The sequence below is a fragment of the Coenobita brevimanus genome, chromosome 102 (genome assembly GCF_032717465.1).
Source record: "Coenobita brevimanus isolate Jiangsu-jjx chromosome 102, ASM3271746v2, whole genome shotgun sequence".
Classification (NCBI taxonomy): domain Eukaryota; kingdom Metazoa; phylum Arthropoda; class Malacostraca; order Decapoda; family Coenobitidae; genus Coenobita; species Coenobita brevimanus.
Window position 1 is genome coordinate 34,024,438 of NC_137055.1, and position 17,349 is coordinate 34,041,786.

At 44.7% G+C, this 17,349-nt stretch overlaps 1 protein-coding gene across 1 annotated transcript in view; it reads left to right on the forward strand.

Moving 5' to 3' along the window:
• The window catches only part of LOC145415453 (uncharacterized), a 100,603-nt gene that overhangs the window by 72,140 nt on the left and 11,114 nt on the right, over positions 1 to 17,349 (forward strand). The gene's annotated exons all lie outside the window — the stretch shown is intronic.

Here is a 17,349-nt window from a genome sequence, read left to right on the forward strand (position 1 = left end):
TATCCACAAATTTTTTCCCATAAGGAAAAAATTCATTTTGTAGGGGCGTAATGTCACGAATTTGATTCGTGACATTTCCCTTTTGTGAAACACACGAACTATTAGTGGAAAACTCGCTGTGTATGGCTCAGTTAACCGTTTCTCTCTCCACTTCGGTGGTATACTTTTTGAAACATTCGTCACCATTTCAAAAGTGACCGATCTAATGCACGTCACTAAGTGCTCTACTGAGCGATACTATTGTTTATTGTTCGCCCCTGCTTGCCTCAACCGTTAGCCACGCCTTCTTCCGGTGCCTGTGCGTTCTACCACACGCATCGTTTGAATAGGCAGTCCAGTGTTTGCTTTGACGGAGAGAGGTTCTGTGCTCCAGCAGTGTGAGAGGTCAACCCAAACTCCACTAGACTACAGTTCTCCAGTGCTCCCACCCTTCTTTGGGTGATACACAGCAATCATTGACCAGTATTTCTTTTCGTTTTCCTAGTCTTAAGAGCTTAGTTAAGGTGTTTTTCTTAGGCGTAAGAATTTAGCTCTCGAGTGAGTGAGTGAGTGCGATCTCATTAATTTGATTTTGAAATGTAACGTTAAATTTATTTTGTAATCAATAAATTTAACAGTTCTTTTTCTTGAGCTTAATGTTATGTAAACTCGTGTTTCATTTCTCCATAATTAAGCTTATTTCCCATATAGCTCCTAGCTTGCATAAACGTTTGCCATTCATAACTGGTACTTAGGCCAGTCTTGTGTATTAAGCTTAAAATCCGTTGTGCCTCCTAGGAGTTAAGCATCAGCAAGAACCTGATACTATTGTTAGTATTAGTTATTTATTGTTAGGGGTGAAGTAACTTTCTCCAGAGGCTAACAGTACTAATAAACAGCAATTGAGTGATTAGTCTCTGCTGTGTACTGTTGAGAAAGTTTATAAGTTCTCGTTCTTAGAGAATCGTGCGAAGCAAGTCAGCGTAAAGTAATCGTTGCTTGATTTAGTAAGACATTCACTGTCCCTGCTCTTCAATATTATTGAATATCATTATCAGTTAAATAATATAAGCATTTATTTTAAAAACCCCGTGACATGACCCCTCAAGTATCTAATTCCCAGGGCACCATGTGTGCCGCATCATTTATTCAGCAGCCTAATCAGTGGCTAGCTGCTTCCTCCACAGGTGACAGTGCCTTCCTTGTTCAGCCAGGGTTTGTGGGAGACATCCCTGTGAAGGTCCTGAGAGACAATGGTTCCTCAGGTTGCTCTGTCAAGCAGAGTTTAGTTCGGCCTGAGCAGTACACAGGTCGACAGATCCATGCAAACCTTATTGATGGATCAGTGAGATTGTTCCCTGAGGCATGTATCCAGGTGGCATCTCCATTTTATACTGGTACGACACTCGCAGTTGTCATGCCAGAACCTTTATTTGTCCTAATCGTAGGCAATATTCCCAGTGTCAAGGATAGTTGCACTGAGGATGACGCTAATCAGACTTCGGCTGCAGAAACACGAGCCATGACTGAGGCTCCAGATTGTGTCACCCCAGTGACCATTGAATCGCCGCAAGATCTGGTGTGTAGCCAAATTGTTGTTCAAGAACAACATTCTGACCCGACACTTCCTGCTGTGTGAAAGAAACAAAAGGGTCGAGTGATTAAGTATTCACGGGGAGGTCGAGCCAAGTTCCTTCACAAACAAGGACGGCTCTACCGTGAGTCACGAACACCCGAGGGCGAGGTTTGACTGCAGTTTGTCGTTCCTGCCAAGTACCACCAAGCAGTGTTAGAATGGGGTCATTGTTCAGCCTCAGGAGGTCACATGGGCAAAAGGAAGACCCAGGGCCATATCCGAGCTGACTTTTTCTGGCCAGGGATGGGACGAGACATAGATAGTTTTGTGCATTCCTGCAATGTGTGTCCATGTAACACCAATCAGGGACATGTCCTTCCTGTGCCGTTTGTAACCACACCTGTAACCTCTGAGTCAGTTGAGAGACAGGGTAGTGGTGAAGTGGGTGCAGACCTGATGTCTCGCCCATTGGCCCCACAGGACACATCATGTCCAGGGCCTGTACATACATATGTACCGTAAGTTAAGGGGGGAAAGTTCGAGAACCCGCAGAGGCGACCCGAGGCTGTGTCTGCGGACACATGAGCCTGAGTTTGCGTAAGGATTCTCAGGTGCCCCAATATTGTATATACATGTGTACTCTAGGTTAAAGCAGAGGTTGAGGACCCGTGTGAAGTCCGAGGCTGTGTCTGAGGACACACGAGCCCGAGTTTGCATAAGGATTCTCAACTTGCCGACACTAATTGTAAGTGTAGAGTTAAGTTTAACCAGTAAACTACACGAGTCCTCGAGACCAACGGCGTCCAGGGACTAAGTTTCCTGGTTAATAATGTACCTAATAAATTAATGGTGACCTCGAATGTACGAAGCTTAGACTGTCACTCGTATTTTTCAGCTAGAGCGTACCTTTCATAGCATGTACTGATTGCTAGGCAGAGAGAGATTAATTGTAATGTAATAGGAATTTTTGTCTCATTGACACTTTTGATGCTCCACCTTAATTGATTTTGCAGGTACAGTGATGGGTGTCGCAGTTTTGCTGTGTGTGGCAGCTGATCGTCTGCCGCACGCTGCCGCCTCTTCTCCTCTGGTTTCGTCGTTGCCCTATTATTAATATTCACTGTATTATTTTACACGTAGGTACAGTTACACTACAACTGTCACACCTGCACCGTGTATCACATACACCACGCTACACAACAATTAGTTATCAGTGTAAATGTAGCGAACTTTCGCTCAGTTTGACCTGAGTACAGGATTTTCACCATCGTCACGGAGTTTTTTCCCTCAAGCTTGCCTCTATTAATGTAAATACGAGGTTTTTACGCTCATTGGCTATAGTGATTTTCTCCTGTAACAGGATAGCACACACACCACAGTGTGAATCTTGTGTGACTGAATTAGGATGTGTATATATATATATATATATATATATATATATATATATATATATATATATATATATATATATATATATATATATATATATATATATATATATATATATATATATCCACAAATTTTTTCCCATAAAGAAAAAATTTCATTTTGAAGGGGTGTAATGTCACGAATCAAATTCGCGACATTTTCCTTTTGTGAGAAACCACGAACTATTAGTGGAAAACTCACTCTGTATCGTTCAGTTAACCGTTTCTCTCTCCATTTCAATGGTATATTTTTTTCAAAACATTCGTCACTGTTTCAAAAGTGACCATTCTAATGCACGTCATTAAGTGCTCTACTGAGCGATATTGTTTCTATATTGTTTGCCCCTGCTTGCCTCAACCGTTGGCCACACCTTCTTCCGGCTGGCCTGTGCATCCTACCACACACATCGTATTTGAATCAGTCTTTTGTCTGTCGCGACAGAATGTGGTTCTGTGCTCCAGTAGTGAGAGTGAGAGAGGTCATCTAGCACCCAGACTCCACTAGACTACAGTTCTCCAGGCTCCCACCCTTCCTTGGTGATACGCTACATTAACCAGTATTTTCTTTTCGTTTTCCTAGACTTAAGAATTTAGTTAAGTGTGCTGTTCCCTCACATGCCGGCTGGCTGCGCCACATGTTGTTTTCCTACGCGTAAGAATTTAGCTTTTGAGTGAGTGAGTAAGTGTGATCTCTTTATTTTGAATTCATTTTGAAATGTAGTGTTAAATTTATTTCTTTGTAATTAATAAATTTAACGTTCTTTTTCTTTGAGCTTAATGTAATATAAACTCGTGTTTCATTTCTCCATAATTAAGCTTATTTCCCTTATAGCTCCTAGCTTGCATAAACGCTTTGCTATTCATAACTGGTACTTAGGCCAGTCTTGTTGTATTAAGCTTAAAATCCGTTGTGCCTTTTAGGAGTTAACACATCAGCAAGAAGCTGATATTATTAATAGTATTAGTTATTTATTGTCAGGGTTGAAGTCACTTTCTCCAGAGGCTAACAGTACTAATAAACAGCAATTGTGAGGAGTTGGTCTCTGCTGTGTACTGTTGAGAAAGTTTATAAATTCTCGTTCTTAGAGAATCGGCGAAGCAAGCTAGAATAATGTAATCATTGCTTGATTTAGCAAGACAATTCATTGTACTGCTCTTCAGTATTACTGAACATTATCCTTTAATATTGCATTTAAATTAAAATCCCCGTGACACACACACAATTTCAGACAGACAGACCATCTTTATTAACACAGAAAAATATCCTACCCTCGCGAACACACACACACTCACAGACTCAAAATTCAGATATACACTACATCCTCACAGACTCACAGAAACACACAGAGACACTGGACAGAACCACAGACTCTCGCACAGACACACGGAAAACTCACGAACACACATTCTCACAAACAGAATCTATACCGTCACAGACAGTCTTTACCCTCACAGACTCACAGACAGAAAGACAACACATCCACAGACACTAAAAAGACACAGAACAAGGAGAAAGAGAGAGAACACATCCACAGACACCTTCACAGACCCACGGAAACATCTCTTACCCTCAGATCCTTACACATGTCCCAGATCAATTACACACACCTTCACACCCAGACTCCAAACTCTCACAGACAGACTCCATACCTACACAGACAGACAAAAGGACACAGAACACAAACAAATACCCACAGACCCACAGAGTACCGGGACTAGAGGGAACAATGACGAGGTTGCCAAGAGGAAGTGGCGTAAAGGAACTCCCACACTTTAATGTAACTTTATCTGGGACAATAATTTTATAGCATCGTGCTGGGAAGGAGTGTGGGAGGAGGACGGATGTGTGTGTGTGTGTGTGTGTGTGTGTGTGTGTGTGTGTGTGTGAGAGAGAGAGAGAGAGAGAGAGAGAGAGAGAGAGAGAGAGAGAGAGACAGACAGACAGAGACAGAGACAGACAGACAGACAGACAAACAAACAGACATAGACACAGACAGGAGAGAGATGGACAGAGACAGACATACAGACACAGACAGACGGCAGACAGACAGACAGGATGACAGACAGACAAACACAGAGAGGAAAGATGAGGGAGAGAAATATTTAGAGTGACGAAAAAGGAAAAGAAAAAGAGGAAGCATGCAAGAGGGGAAGAGAAGCAATTTGGGGGACGAAGAGAGAGAGAGAGAGAGAGAGAGAGAGAGAGAGAGAGAGAAATTACATAAATCCACAGACTTAGAGATTCTTCGTACGTGGTTTAGCCTTAATATTAACAGAAAGATTTTTTCTCTGATTATGGGAGTTTAAGAGCACGACTGAAAGAGAGAGAGAGAGAGAGAGAGAGAGAGAGAGAGAGAGAGAGAGAGAGAGAGAGAGAGAGAGAGAGAGATTCTTGCAGGGAGAAAAATGTAGAGGAAAGGGAAGAGGTAGGGTAGGAAAGGAAATGAGAGGGAGATTAAATGATTATGCGAGTGACAGGGAAATGGATGAGAGGGGAAAGGAAGAGGGAAGGACGAAATGAGAGAGAGAGAGAGAGAGAGAGAGAGAGAGAGAGAGAGAGAGAGAGAGAGAGAGAGAGAGAAAGAGAGAGAGAGTAATGCAAGGAACAAAAAGAATGTAAGAGAGAGATTAGAGAGATGAAGGAAGGAGTGAAATGAGAGAGAGGGATAAGGAAGGTGGATGCAAATGAGGAGAGAGGAATGGCAAGTGGAGGGAGGAAAGGAGGGTAATATGAAAGAGGGAGGGAATAATGAAAGGGAGGGAGCTGGAGGAAAGAAAGAAGAGAGGGAGTAAAGAAGAGTAATAGATGGGAGAGATAAGGGAGGTTAACAAGAAGGGAGGTGGAGATAGAAGGTGGAGAACGGATGGAAGGGATGGAAGGAGGGAGAAACAGGAAAGAAAAATAAGGAGGAAAAAAGAAAAGCAGGAGAAGAATAAAGGAGAGGAAGGGAGATTAAAAGGGAAGAAAGGAAAAATGTAAGAGTGTGGAATGGGAGATGAGAAAATGGAAGGAGGGAGGGAAAATGGGGAGTTAAAGAATAGAGGGAGGGAAGGAGGGATTTCGATGGAGGAAAGGAAGATTGAGGGAGAGAAGATTTAAGGATTGAGGGAAGAGTGGAAGGAGGAAAGACGGTATGGAGAGAAAAATGAATGTATGTGAGATTTGGAAAAGGAAGGGAGGGGTGGGAAGGAAGAGGCAAATGAAAGAAGAATGGAGGAACGGTATGGGGGAAGAGGATGGGTAAGTGAGAGAAGAATGAAGGAAAGGGGAAGGATAGGAGGGAGGGAAGAAAAGAGGGAAGGGAAGGGGAAAGGGAGGAATGCGGGTTGGGAAGGATGTGGGTCCTAACAATTAGCTTCCTACCGACCCAGCCAAACTCCTACTGCTGTTATAGTACTTTTACCTTATCTTGGCCCATATTTTCGATATTTCCCAGCTGTATTTCATGTAGTTCAGTGGCAGACTATGACGATGGTACGCCTCTGCAACCTTTCCCTTGCGCTTAGTAACTCGCATCTAATTCTAGTGTTGATCCGCTATTTCTACTCAGCTTTCAAGATGGAGAGATGGGAGTTTCGGCACTTAATGTAAAAGAATATACTTATTCCAAAGTTAATGGGGACGTTGCGGAGATCCCATAACGATACCGACTATTAATTGAACAACAGGTTAAAAATCAAGCTCACAAAGGAAGGTCAACTTTAAGCTGGCCTTATAACTTTGAGTGTCGACCTACTGAGCTTAAGCCAAATAGGTTTCGCTCTGAGCAGGCACTCAACACTTGAAAATTGGCCGGAACTATCCTTATGGTGTCCGTGAGGATACTTCTGGCCTTGATATACCGAACAGTTTTTATCCGATTTTAACCAAATCTGGTGATGTTGCAGGGTAGCCTATGATGATACCGGGTATGTTTTAGAACAATAGGTCAAAGATCAAAGTCACAAGGCAAGGTCTAATTTGGGTTTGCCTTGTAACCTTCATTGTTGACCAATTGTGTTCAAACCTGGGGCGTTTTGCCAGGATCGTTGCCTAAATCTTTTCACCAAATTTGGTTGAGATCGGAGTAATACTGTTCTTTTCAGCATGGCCAGAACTGTTTTCAAGGGGGGGGGGGACTATTCCTGTTTCTAGATCCCTCGCACCCCATGAATTAGTGGGGGGAAAACATCTATCTATCTATCTATCTATCTATAGCCCGACGCCCTAATCCCGCAAAGGGTGGCCGCAGACAAAACGCCTCCAAGTCACTCTGTCACCCACCATTTGACTACCCTCCCCCCAACTCATCCCCCCCTCCCTCATATACCTCTCAACTCCATCCCTCCACCTCATCCTCGGTCTACCCCTCCCTCTCCCTCCCTCCACCTCACCTACATACACCCTCTTAGTCAGTCTTTCATTCTCCATTCTCTCCACATGTCCAAACCACTTCAGTGTATTTCTCCTAATCTTCTCAACCACATCCACATCTACCCCACAACGTTCCTTCACTTCTTCATTCGTCAACCTGTCCCTCCATGTCACTCCATATGCTCCTCTCAAGTAACTCATTTCCACTACTCTCACTCTTGACTTGTTCCCCTCTTGCAAGGGCCACGCCTCGCTTCCATACGTCAGGGTAGGGATCACAATACTATCATGCAGTGACTTCTTAACTTCCATACTCACCTCCCTATTTCTCATCACTGCTTTCAGTGTACCAACAACCTTCCTTCCCTGCTGTACCCTTTCACGTACTTCATCCCCCGAAGTTCCATCCTTACTCATCACACTACTCAAGTACTTGAATGCACTCACATTCTCCATATCCTCACCATCCAACCTCACTGCACACTCTGTGACTTCATTCCTCTCAAACACCATAACTTTACTTTTGTTTACATTAACTTTCAACTTCCTCCTCCTACACACTGTCCCAAATTCATTCACCAATCCTTGCAACTCCCATTCATCTTCACTCAACAATACTGTATCATCAGCAAACAGCAACACCGGAAGCTTCCAAATCTCACCCTCATTCATTAGGGCCAGCCCCACATCCACTGCCCTACATTGCACCTCCTTTACAACCCCATCCATATATATATTAAACAGCCATGGAGACATCACACACCCCTGTTTCAGTCCCACCTTGAGATCAAAGAACTCACTCAGCTCACCATCCACTCGCACCGTAGCCCTAGCTCCCTCGTACATACTCTTTACAGCACTCAACAATTTCCCCTCCACTCCATATATTCTTAATACCTTCCACATACCTTGCCTTTCTATTCTGTCATAAGCTTTCTCCAAGTCCATGAAGGCAGCATACACTTTCCTTCCCTTCTCTAGATACTTCTCCACTAAACATCTTAGAACAATTATCTGATCTACACACCCTTTTCCCTTCCTAAATCCCCCTTGTTCTTCTCCAACTAGCTCCTCTGTCATATGCCTAACCCTAACAATGAGTATTCTACCATAAATTTAACAGTCACACTAAGAAGGCAAATACCCCTATGGTTACCACATACTTCTCTCTCCCCTTTTCCTTTGTACAGAGGAACAATTATACCTGATTTCCAGTCCTCTGGAACCCTTCCCTCTTCCCAAGCCAATCTACACAACTTCCATATCCACTCCACAACAACCTCACCCCCATACCTAAGCATTTCACCACACACTCCATCAATTCCTGGGGCCTTTCCCAGCTTAATCTTCTTCATCGCCTCCATTACTTCCGCCCTACTGATCTGTTCCTCCCTCCTCTCATCTCTTCTTCTCCCAGCCATTCCCCAACCACTTATACTCACACTGCTCTCACTCTCTACATTCAACAAATCCTCAAAGTGCTCCTTCCATCTCCTCAATTTCTCTCCCTTCTCCACCAACAATCTATTATTCCTATCTTTCACTCCCCTATTATTTCCCCTTTCACACTGCCTTACTTTCTTTACCTCCTTCCAAAACAATTTCTTACTCTCCCTCCATTTCACACTCAGATTCCTCCCAAACTCTTCATCCACTTTTTTCTTACTCTCCTTCACCAGTCTCTTAACCTCCCTTCTCCTGCTCACATATACCTCTCTCTTCTCTCTCTCATCTTCTCCCCTACCTCTACTCGCCAACCATTCACCATATGCCTTCTTCTTTTGTCCCACAGCTCGTTTCGGAAAACATGATTTGGATAATTAGGATGGTGATTAAAATTTTTGGCTCCCAGGGCTATCCTATTTCATCTCTGGATATACTTTTCGAAGTGGAGGGTTGGATGAAGCCTTCATTTAACCCTTCAATATTAGTTTTTTTTTTTTTTTTCCCTAGGCTGGATATTTCAATGGCGTGGGTGTGATAAACTTTTGCCCTTTTTCTATATTTTTGGATTCTACCTCAACCTGTCATACAAGTGGGAATTTTATTGAGATGATGATGATAATGCTGATGCTGATGATAACTTTTCGTAATTACTGTCACATTCGCCGAATAATAACAGCCACATCCATCTTGCCTTCATGTGTGACTGGTCGTAAATCCTGGGCGTCCTTGGCCTAACGCATTATCAGGCAGGGTTTTTGTGGTAGTGTGATTTACGTCTCGGGCTTCTTACTGGCGGTGTTGACGGCATGATTTATAACCACCTCGTTGCCCTTTGGCTTGCAGCCTAATCACGCTGTATCAGGAGCCTGGTGGTCTAGTGGTTAGGATGCCCCAATCGGAGTGGTGGTCTTCCATACATTCCATCCCCAAGAGGTGGGTGGAGGTTTTCACCTCCGTCAGAGAAGATGGACGGAGGTTATGTGTTCACCCGTGTTTGCCTGACTTCTTGTGTACAAGATTTCTCAAAAGTTTGGTATCGTATTTCAATGAAATCTGATGGATAGGTGGGCAGTGGGTCAAGGGTGAGTTGATTAAATTTTTAGGTGGATGTTGATCCAGATTCAGGAATAAATCATAAATTTCATTGGCGTAGGTGGAGGTATACGCTCCCTGAGACTGTGAAACTGCACACTGTGACCTTAGGAATAACTGACTGTGTGAGACCGTAGAAGTGTTCGTCTGGTAGGAAAGGCGAATTATAGTGGTTAATCATAAATGTTACTGGCGTTGGCATAGGTATGCGTTCAGTGAGTGTTTCTAACTCGTTCATGCAACGCCACCAAGGGAAGTAGGCTGATTATCAACCTTAACTGGACCACGGTAACCAAGCCGAGTCAAGGATGTGGTCATTAGTCAAGATGGCAATGGACCTTTTTCTTGGTGATTTATTTTACTTGCTGCATCTTGACATTATATTTATGTTATGCCATGTTACTGTAAACTGTAACTTCTAAACAGGTTGTACCGTATCCCCTGGGCTGACACTGGATGAGGTAACGGTGAAATTAAGAGGGTATTCCGTCTGACATTCCCTCTCTCACTCACCCCGTCCCTAGTGGCAGAACCCCCTTAATGAGCACTGCATGATAAACTCCTCGTGACGCTCCACTTTGACACCCAGTTAGCCTTATTAGTGGTGGTGTTGGGATGACCACACACACACACACACACACACACACACACACACACACACACACACACACACACACACTACTATACTCTGATCCCTGCTTACCCAGTCATTGGTGCTGGAATCGTTAATTGACCTTTACACTGGGTCTGACTAATTATACTACAATACATTAGATTATTATTACACTGTGTTACTAGGACATGCGTTTTAACCATTCCAAAAGACAACCAAGACTGAATGTGAGTGAATGAGGTTATATTTTCCATTATTCCAGCAGAACCTCGCAGGATTGGGTAACAGCGAGCGTGACGCCATTGAAAGTTATTACATTTTTATTACTACGACATGCCCCATACTATGCTGCTTTTACTCGAACCTGGCCTAAAATAAACATTCTCCCTCTTAGCACGAGAATATGATGCTAGTCACGAAGAAGTGCTGGGAAAGGCTGTAGAGGTATATTACTGTCTTTTCGGTCACTGAACTACCTAAAATAATCTGCAAAAGGACGAAAATCTGGACCAAGTTAGAGTAAAAGCAGTTTGGAAGTGTAAGCCGTGGTCGTCTGGTGCCTGCTTTCCAGACTGTTCAGATTAACTCCTACTCCCTCGCTGCATGAAGTACCTATACGTCAATCCAAAGCAGGTGTTAGCGCCGAAGTGGTGACATGTAGAGGTGTATGGAATGTAGGAGGACTGCTGGGCCTTGATAGCAGGCTGTGAAGCCTATGCCTAGAGTCGGGCACATAAAAAAAAAAAAATATATATAAGTGAGGAAGAGGGGAACCGGAGGGGGAGGGGAAAGAGGAACCTGAGAGGGAGGGAAGAGGGGAACTGGAGGGGGAGGGAAAAGGGGAACGGATGGTAAACTGATCAAAATAACAAATAAGTCATCGGACTGAAGAGGCAGGGACGAATACCATATTAGAGAAGAATAATCCTTTGATGCCTCAGGGAATAACTTGAGTTTGTTTTTTCCAAGCTGAACGATCTTCTACAGAGGTTAGCTCATTTAAAACAAGGGGTCCCTTTTAAATTGAATAGCATTTCTGGGCTTAAGTGGTTATGGTGGTGGTAGTAGTAGTAGTAGTAGTAGTGGTAGTAGTAGTAGTAGCAGCCCCAAGTTCATGTGGATTGTGAACCCAGTGGTCTGCAGGCTTAAGTTGTCCTCCTGCAGTTCACCCTGCTCCTTTTGGGGGATAGGGAGGGAGCTGCGGGATGTAAATTTAACCGACCAGCTTCACAGCCCAGTCATATCAGTGCCACCACATGAAGGAGTCCCTCTCCAAGATCAAGTAGCTATGGTATAATATGCAGATAAATCGCTCAGGCGGAGATGCCAGGGCGTCTCCTAAGTTTGAGGGACTAATTGGTCATCTTTACCTTGTTCCTTCCCTCTAATTCTAGTTTTTCTAGGTCTCCTGGCAGCCCCCCCCCCTCCCCCTTACCCACCCGACCTTACTAACCCCCATTACTCCTATTACTCCCCTACCTACCTTTCCTTCTTACCCCGTACCCCCTTACCCCCTTATCCCTCCCTGCCCCCCCTTGACTTAACCCAGTCCCCCTCCCCCACACATTGTTCATGAGGGTGACCTGTTAACACTGAACCCCCCCCTTTCTCTCTCTCTCTCTCTCTCTCTCTCTCTCTCTCTCTCTCAATGCACTGGGTTTCAGTAAAGTAACTCTATGTGAGTTGTTCCGACCATGAGAGGGTTAATGTTACAGTTATGAGCAAAAGTTCGCCGACAGTCCTCTGGCAGCATGGTATCCTACCGTCCATACCTATCAGGTCTCTCAGAACGACAGAATATTCTTCCTTCTAATACTCTGTCTTGTTCTGCATACTGCTAGCAACATAACAACAGTTCACGTAACACTTTCCTTTACCACAGGGAGCAGAGAAATATTGGCGAACTTATGCTCATATCTGTACCAGTATTAATGCTCAGGCTCCTATAACTCATTTATAACAGAACAGAATCTTTTGGCATTAGTTGGAATAGAATCTTGGAGTTGTCCAAATAGCACAGAGAACTATAATAAATGTCAGGAAGTATAAAATCATAGGCTAACCCTATGAATATCAGGACTGTACTTTTTAAAATTTAGGTTCTTTATTTACCAATCAGTACAAGTCCCAACACTCTGGAGAACACTGTCCCTGAAGGCCAAGCAGGGAGGGGTGCATGAGGAAAACAAAATCAATATCTTAGGCATATAAGGTATAGAAGTAATTATCATTACAAAGCACAATAATGAACAAAAACATACAGTGATATATGCGTGGTACAAAGTTGTTATATGTTTTGAGATTAGTAAAGTGGTACATAGATACACACGTATGTACACCCGAGGATAGTTCAGCCTTTTACACCTGCCTGCCAGTTCGGACCTTTATGCGTGAGACAACCACTCATGAAACAGTAGCCAGACACTCAAATGTCTGGTACCACTGTGTGGGAGGGGAGAAGTTAAGGGAGGAGGAAGGCTGGGGGATCTGATAGTTCCTGTCCCTCCCTCTTCCCTCCCCATCCTTCTCACACAGTTACCAGACAGATGAATGTTGGCTACTGCTTCGCTACCACTTGTCTCACATTTACTAGTTCGAAGTGGTGAGCGAGTGTATAATGCGGAACTTTCCTCGGGTGTACTGTACGTACATACATATGCAAAGAAAGGCACATATGCACGCATACATATACGTATACTGTACATCTATGCATATATGTATACTGTATATTCACGCACATGTAGCCGTAGACATACTGCATGTACAGGATAGGTACGCATGTATAAGGATATGTGTATGTGTATAGGCGTGCATACAGTACATATACATATGCAACATGCATATAAATTATAGCTTGCCCTTTCAGGTTTATTTTCTGTGAAACTTGCCTACAGAAAACGTAAAAGCTTGGTTTGTGACAGGGATGCCTATTAAGAAATGTCACCGTAGGCAAGCTGGGCCAGCTCTGTACCATGGGGTAGCAGTTATCGACAAAGGTGGGGACCAGGGTGGGATTAAGCCCAATTCTGGGGGGGGGGTCCACTAGGCCCATTATATATGTGTTCTCATTCATTTTCAAATTAACTTCACAGCACAGCTGCACATATTAAATAAAATCCAAATTTTCAAATGAGGAGGCTATTGGGGCAAAGGGTCTGATGAGGGGAGGAGGGGGAAGGCCCCAAGACCCCCTTATGTTGCCACATCTCAGCCACTCTCTCATTATATTATTGTCACATGTCCAGTTATTGCCAACTTTTGACATCGTGGCTTATTACTGCTAATCTGTGTCAGCATCTCGTTGTCCATCGTTATATTTTGGGACGCTTCCTAACATTTATTCCCGATTTCCTGATCCCGTAACTCCATGCCACCCAAACATTTGTTTTATGCGTCTTGCCACTCCTTCACCTGTGTGTGCATCTGAGTAAACCCAGTTATATTGCACTGTCTAGTATCATTGCTCTTTTGTGTCAGAGGTACTTATTTCATTTTGTATTTACCAAATTCTGATGCCTAACCATATTCTGGCGCCAGAGGAGGACACCGTCATGTTATGGCACCTATACAACAGGTGGCTTCACTGCCCGGTTGCTCAAACTAAGCTTTTATATTTTCTGCAAGCGAGTCCGAAAGAAAAAGTTTAGCTAAGGGGGAAGCTAGAATACATTACTACAGTCCTGGTTTTCATATCCCATGATTTCATACTTCCTTAGCATTCAATATAGCTATTTGTGCCAGCTGAACAACTCCAGGATTCTGTGGCGGACAGGTAGGAACCTACAAACCAAGCGGTAAACTGATCACAAGCACAGATAAGCAGCGTTAAGTACATTGGCGGTGTTCCGTCAATGGTATGGCTTAGGCCTTATGTTTACTTTCGATGGTACAACACCTGTGAACAGAAAATCAGTTTCTTTTTAATATCTTTTTGGATGGAAATGGGTAACTTGAAGAAATATAACCTATGTTGAAAATTCAATTACCAGGAGGTAAAGGATGATGATGAGGTTAGCTTAATCCATTCAATAGCATTTCTTCGTGACTAGTATCATACTCTAGTCCATTGTTACGGCTCGGCATTTAGCAGGGAGAGAAGTGAATTTTAGGCCAAGTTAAGGTGAAAAGAGTAGTGTTGGGACGCTATTAAAGATAAATAATACTCAACATGATAAAAGCGAGTCTTTCATCTCGAACTGGAGCTCGGTGAACCTTAGAAGCTTCGAATCCCGTCAGTCACCCTCTAACCGCGAGAGGGGGAGGATGCTGGAGCTGTGGGTATATATATTGTCATTGTTAATAGTGTTTAAACAGCTTCCCCATCTTGCCAAGGTAAACACAGATAAGTGATGATATTGTTCATCAGTTCTTTAATACCAACTAGTTATTTCAGCTGAAGTAAATCGCCCTTATTTGTGAAAAGTTGTGTGGAAATAAATGATCTGAGAAGAGTCTGGGGATAAGTGAGGATGCAGACGGACGAATGAGGAAGTGAAGGAGCCTTGTGGCGTTTATATGGATGTGGAGTTAGGTGGATAAAGACAGACAAATGAAGTAAAGGAGCGTTGTGGTGTTAAAGTGGGTGTGGAGTTAGGTGCATAAAGACAGACAAATGAAGTAAAGGACCGTTGTGGTGTTTATGTGGATGTGGAGTTCCGTGGAGAGACAGATATATGAGGAAGTCAAGGAGCGTTATGGTGTTGATCTGAATGTGGAGTTAGTGGAGAGAGACTAGCAAACGAGAAAGTAAAGAAGCGTTGTGGCGTTGATCTGAATGTGGAGTTATGTGGAAAGACGGACATAAATGAGGAAGTGAAGGAGCATTGGGGTGTTCATGTGAATGTGGGGTTGCGTGGAGAGGCAGACAGATAAATGTGGAGGCGATGGAGCATTGTGGTGCTGTTGTGGATATGGAGCATGTGGAGTTTCGTGGAGAGACACACAGACAAATAAGAAAATGAAGGAGCGTTGTGGTGTTAATGTGGTTGAAGAGTTACGTGGAGAGACAGACAGAAATATTGAGGAAGTAAAGGAGCCTTGTGGTATTGATGTGGATGTGGCGTTATGTGGAGAGGCAGATAGAAAAATGAAGAAGTGAAGGAGCATGGTGGTGCTGATATGGATATGGAGCTTGTGGGTTACGTAGAGATACAGACAGACAAATAATCCAGCGTTAATCTATTGTTACATATCAGCACTGAAGATGGCGAGAGAATAATAATAATAATAATAATAATAATAATAGTGTAATGCTAGGTGTTTTAGGGTCGGCTTCCCGTCCCTCCAACGCCTAGTGTGTAGCTGGGCTCTCTTTCTAGACCGGAGCTTAGACAAATAGAAGAAAGGCAGAACACAAAAACTCAAGGCAACAACCTTACACGTGTATTACTAAATCCTACAGTGGAACGGGTAGATGTCACGAATACAGGTACACTGGACAATTATAATTCTTAGGCCTAGATATGGGTTACTAGCATCGTGCAGGATAAGGTCGGGCAAGGTGAATAGCACTTAGGGCAGAGGTTTATATGCTATTATTGCAGGAAGTCCAAGTTTTATATATTTGTGGAGTGGGTGGTACTATTTCACTGTTGGCAATTATTATTTCAACACTGGGGTCTGTGTATGATTTTAGTATGATGCGGCTTTATCAGATGGTAGCGTATTCACTGTAATAGACCCGTATTTCACTGCTTGGCCGTGTTCATGGTTTCACTGTTACTTTTATTCACTCCACCACTTTTATATTGTCACTGGTGCTTCTCTCACTGACTTCCTTTATATGGTTAATTCACTGCTCTGCCTTCACGTCACTAAGTCACGGACACTGTGCTTTGACTGTCACTCCTTTCGGGTCTGGGCATCGTGGCGGTCAGGTACAAGGGCGGCGGAGGTGACCCAGCCTCACTACTGATGGGGCTGGGTTCCGCCGGGGGCCTCTGTGTTCAGGGGCCACGGGATCACGCGTAGGGACGTCCTCTCTCGTCCGGGGCTGCGGGTGGTGAAGGGCCTCACGCGTTCGGGGCTTGGGGCGGGAGTATGGCCCTCAGGGCTGGGGCCGAATAACTGCCTGAACTTCTTGCTCAGGCGCCTGACGGAGAACGAAGATCTCCTGCGTCTGGGTGTACGAAGGTCCCGCCCGGGGGTCCTGAGGGTGGTCTGGGGGTCCCGAGGGCTGTGGTCCCCGGTGCTCGGTGGCGCCGTCAGGATGGGGCTGCGGCGCCGGCCTACGTCGGGGTCCCTCAGGTGAGTACTCTCCAAATCCGGCTGCAGGGAGAAGAGGGCAGGGGAAGTCATGGGGCCTCTCCAGTACTCCTCCAGGCTGGGGACTCCCTCTGAGTCGTAGGTTGGTGAACAGGAGTCAGCACCTGTCGGAGGAGCGGCTACAGGCCGTCTCCTGCCGTAGGGCCCAGCTACTGGCCGTGGCCTTCTAGGGGCGCGGCTACAGGCCGTCGCTAAGGCCTGGCTACTGGCCATGGCCTGGGGAAGGGAGCAGCTACAAGCCGACTCAAGCACCTTCAGAGCGGCTACAGGCCGTCTCCTGATTTCCCTCAGAGTGGCTACAGGCCATCTCCTTCAGGAGGATTGAGTGGCTACAGGCCGTCTCGGGAAGGGCTCCTTCAGAGCGGCTACAGCCCGTCTCCTTCAGGAAAGTTGAGCGGCAACAGGCCGTCTCGGAAAGGACACCTTCAGAGCGGCTACCGGCCATCTTCTGATGAAGACGGGAGCGGCTACAAGCCGTCTCCTTCAGGAGGGTTGAGCAGCTCCGGGTCATAGGGGCGTGCGGCTCGGGCGGACTTATGTCGTTGTCGCCCTGAGTCCCGGCGCGTTGTCGTTGCTCCTTTGTGGGCTCCTTCTGGGG